Source organism: Penaeus vannamei, chromosome 37 (assembly GCF_042767895.1).
Source record: "Penaeus vannamei isolate JL-2024 chromosome 37, ASM4276789v1, whole genome shotgun sequence".
Taxonomy (NCBI): Eukaryota; Metazoa; Arthropoda; class Malacostraca; order Decapoda; family Penaeidae; genus Penaeus; species Penaeus vannamei.
Window position 1 is genome coordinate 15144366 of NC_091585.1, and position 5000 is coordinate 15149365.

At 41.4% G+C, this 5000-nt stretch overlaps 1 protein-coding gene across 6 annotated transcripts in view; it reads left to right on the forward strand.

Moving 5' to 3' along the window:
* The window catches only part of LOC113821106 (uncharacterized), a 36230-nt gene that overhangs the window by 15126 nt on the left and 16104 nt on the right, over positions 1–5000 (forward strand). The gene's annotated exons all lie outside the window — the stretch shown is intronic.

Consider the following 5000-nt stretch of genomic DNA (forward strand, 5'->3'; position numbering starts at 1 on the left):
TTTTCTATTCATTCTTATTTTATTTATATTTAGATATTAGCTGTGACAATTTTACTTCCCTAACTTGTTTGCTTCACACGATTTCGACTTTTTTTTTATCTTTTTGTGACTCGCAGATCGCAAATGACAGTTGTTTGAAGAAGAAAGATTTTTTTTTTCTTTTTTTTTTTTGTACGTGTCGGGAAACGTCGTTTAATGAATTGAAGCTTCGAATCAGTCTTATCCTATGCAAAACGCGTAGTATGAAGCAGGTATTCGAAACGGTATTTGAGACGTGTTTGACAAGAGTTTTGACCGTGCACGAACTGCTGGCGCTCTCTACGTGACATTTTTTTTTTTTTTTTTTTTTTTTTTTTTAATATTACAAGGCAGTGCTCACCTTCGCCCTCGTTATTGCCCCCCATCTTTCTTCTTTTTCTCCCTCCTTCCTTCATATTCTTCCTCTTGTATTTCCCCTCTCTCTCTCTCTTCCTCTTCCTCTTCCTCTTGTATCCCCCCTCCCTTCTCTCTCTTTCTCTTCCTCTTTCCCTCCCTCCCTCTACATACCTCTCTATCCTTCTTCCTTCCCTCTCCGCTTCTCCTCACTCCTCTCTCTATCTCTATCTCTACTCCCCCCGGCCATTTCTCTCTCCCCTCCTTCCTTCCATCCTTCGCTCTCTACTTTTTTCCTCCCTCCCTCCCTTTTTCCTCATTAAAGTTATTAGATGAATTTTTGCCTTATTACAATGGCATAACCTTCACACGAGATTAGTAGAAGGAAAACGCACATATAGTTATCATATTTATCTTGTAATTTTAACTTTTTTCTTTGTAATTGCGCAGTGAAGAGGAGGGAAAACGAACTCAAAAATTATCTCGGGATTCATGATAGAATACAAAAAAGAAAGAATTGTTGCCTGTTTTTTTCTTTTATTTATTTATTTATTATTATTATTAATTTTTTAGTTTAGTTTTTTGCTGGTTTGCTTGTTAATGTGTTAATGCTTGTTAATTATTTATCGTCTTTGTAATAGTCGTTGTCACCACCACCACATCGTCCTCGTCATCACCATCACCCACCATCATCAACATCATCCTTTCCATCATCATCGTCATCATCTTTTTCATTGTTATTATTATAATTTTTTAGAATATTTATTACCATCATCATCTTCAGCATCGTCATCACTGACATTCTTGCTTTCACCATTTCGATAGTATTATTAATATTATAATTATTATGATTAACATTATCATCATCCTTTATAATCATCATACCAATCGTTGACGTTGATAATTGGTGTCGTTGATGCTTTGTTATTCTGTGCGTGTGTGGATGTGTGAAACAGACAGACAGACATAATGTGTGTGTATGTGTGTGTATGTATGTGAGTGTGTGCGTGTGTGTGTGTGTGAGCGTGCGTGCGTGCGTTAGTCTATGTGTTAATATTCTGATTGCTTTTGTTATTATTGTTCAGTCGTAAATTAAACTAATACACAAATAATTGAAGAGATTCTTATAAATAACAACGGGAAAAACTATATATACAAATAGTGACAATATCGATCAACCAACTGCGTTTCTATTCGTTCTAGAAACTCGTAAGATTCATATGAAGCAAAAAAAAAAAAAAAAAAAAAATAATAATCCCATATAAGGACCAGTGGCTTCATGTAAACACAAATACAAAATTAATAACAATATGTTCACACCTTTCTAAACAAGAATATTAAGTTACAGGGCGTAGCTGACATTTTGTTTTTGTTGTGCGAATAAAGGCGGGGATTTCCTTGTTCGAATAGGGGCAAGGAGAATGAGAGGCAAAATTTTTAAACATTGAGGGAAATCGGAATGAATTAAGGCGAATGATAAACATGGGCGTGACCTTTATTTTATCTATTTATTTTTTAGATAGGGGTTACCGATTCATGTTCTGTAACTGTGTGCGTGTGTGTTATATTGAGAGATAGAGGGTTTTATAGGTGTGTGTGTGTGTGTGTGTGTGTGTGTGTGTGTGTGTGTGTGTGTGTGTGTGTGTGTGTGTGTGTGCTTGTGTGTGCGCGCGCGTGTGTGCGTGTGTGTGTGTGTGAGAGAGAGAGAGAGAGAGAGAGAGAGAGAGAGAGAGAGAGAGAGAGAGAGAGAGAGAGAGAGAGAGTGTTGAAGGTGATCGTTGTATATTATTTTGAATTTTGCAACATTTCCACGTGACTGCAAATGAACGCGACAGTTAGTGTTGATAATAACTAGTTTTGGACATCAGTTTCTTTTAGAATAGACACGAATTAGACTATTTTATCAAAAGGAAAATATTAAGATAAACAGTATTTGATAATTGCCGATTTGTATAAATAAAAGGTTAACGAATGTAAAGCAGGTTTGTGCGTGAACAATACAGTCTCTTTGTTCATGTGTTATTGTACAAAGCACAGACCATAAGGGAATCAAAATAAAATGGAAAATATATGTAAGGAAATAACTATTTATACCCAGTACTTACACTATTCTTATAATCGTTACTTATACTACACTAATGTTACTTATACTTTTCCGTGTTTCAAAGGTTTTGTCAGTCTTTTCGAAGCAGCGTCTGTCCTTGGCTTCATTTTCCCGCCATTTTTTGCTCTTTCTCATATCTGTCGAGTGTTTTCCTTCGTGCAGGGTTTTGTTTTTATATTTTTTTCGAATGTTTTCATTTGTTTGAATTTACTCTGCGTTATGCTATCACATACATATATACATACATACATGCGTATGTATATATAGATTTATATAGATTTATATATATATATATATATATATATATATATATATATATTGGTATTATCTCTCACTCACTCACTCACTCTCTCTCTCTCTCTCTCTCTCTCTCTCTCTCTCTCTCTCTCTCTCTCTCTCTCTCTCTCTCTTTCTCTCTCTTTCTCTCTATCTCTCTCCTATCTCTCTCTCTCTCTCTCTCTCTCTATCTCTCTCTCTCTTTATCTCTCTCTCTCTTTATCTTCTCTCTCTTTATCTCTCTCTCTCTCTCTCTCTCTCTCTCTCTCTCTCTCTCTCTCTCTCTCTCTCTCTCTCTCTCTCTCTCTCTCTCTCTCTCTCTCTCTCTCTCTCTCTCTTTCTTTATCTCTCTCTTTCTTTATCTCTCTCTCTCTCTCTCTCTCTCTCTCTCTCTCTCTCTCTCTCTCTCTCTCTCTCTCTCTCTCTCTCTCTCTCTCTCTCTCTCTCTCTCTCCTTCCCTCCCTCCCTCCTTCTCCCTCCGCTCTCTCTCTCTCTCTCCTCTTCCCCTCTCCCTCTCTCTCTCTCTCTCTCTCTCTCTCTCTCTCTCTCTCTCTCTCTCTCATGTATGCTATTTAACATGTTACCCTCCTCCCACTTTTTTCATTAACTATATTTAAGCAATTCTCTTCTCCCCTGCAGTCTCCCCTCTCGATGTCCTCAAGGGAAACACTACGATTTTTTTTATTATTATTATTATTATTATTATTATTAGCAGTGTTATATCTGCTTCGTTTTTTCTTTTTTATATAATTTCCCCTTCTTTTTCTCCCACACTTTTTGGCTCCTTTTTTCCAGTGATTCCCCCCCCCTCCGAGTCATGAGAACCCCCCTCCGAGTCATGAACTCTCCCCCCTCCGAGTCATGAGAACCCCCTCCCCCTCCGAGTCATGAGAACCCCCTCCCCCCTCCGAGTCATGAGACCCCCTCCCCCCTCCGAGTCATGAACTCTCCCCCTCCGAGTCATGAGAACCCCTCCCCCCCCTCTCTCTCTCTCTCTCTCTCTCTCTCTCTCTCTCTCTCTCTCTCTCTCTCTCTCTCTCTCTCTCTCTCTCTCTCTCTCTCTCTCTCTCATGTATGCTATTTAACATGTTACCTTCCTCCCACTTTTTTCATTAACTATATTTAAGCAATTCTCTTCTCCCCTGCAGTCTCCCCTCTCGATGTCCTCAAGGGAAACACTACGATTTTTATTATTATTATTATTATTATTAGCAGTGTTATATCTGCTTCGTTTTTTCTTTTTTATATAATTTCCCCTTCTTTTTCCCCCCACTTTTTGGCTCCTTTTTTTCCAGTGATTCCCCCCCCCCTCCGAGTCATGAGAACCCCCTCCGAGTCATGAACTCTCCCCCCTCCGAGTCATGAGAACCCCCTCCCCCCTCCGAGTCATGAGAACCCCCCTCCCCCTCCGAGTCATGAGACCCCCTCCCCCCTCCGAGTCATGAACTCCTCCCCCTCCGAGTCATGAGAACCCCCTCCCCCTCCGAGTCATGAGACCCCCTCCCTCCCCCTCTCTCTCTCTCTCTCTCTCTCTCTCTCTCTCTCTCTCTCTCTCTCTCTCTCTCTCTCTCTCTCTCTCTCTCTCTCTCTATGTATGCTATTTAACATGTTACCTTCCTCCCACTTTTTTCATTAACTATATTTAAGCAATTCTCTTCTCCCCTGCAGTCTCCCCTCTCGATGTCCTCAAGGGAAACACTACGATTTTTATTATTATTATTATTGTTAGCTGTGTTATATCTGCTTCGTTTTTTCTCTTTTATATATATAATTTCCCCTTCTTTTCCCCTACTTATTTGGCTCCTTTTTTCCAATGATTTCCCCCCCCCTCCGAGTCATGAGAACCCCCCCCTCCGAGTCATGAACCCCCCTCCGAGTCATGAGAACCCCCCTCCGAGTCATGAACCCCCCCTCCGAGTCATGAGAACCCCCCTCCGAGTCATGAACTCTCCCCCCTCCGAGTCATGAGAACCCCCTCCCCCTCCGAGTCATGAGAACCCCCTCCTCCGAGTCATGAACTCTCCCCCCTCCGAGTCATGAGAACCCCCTCCCCCTCCGAGTCATGAGACCCCCCTCCCCCCTCCGAGTAATGAACCTTCCCCCCCCTCCGAGTCATGAACCCTCCCCCCCCTCCGAGTCATGAGAACCCCCTCCCCTCCGAGTCATGAGACCCCCTCCCCCCTCCGAGTAATGAACCTTCCCCCTCCGAGTCATGAACCCTCCCCCCCCTCCGAGTCATGAGAACCCC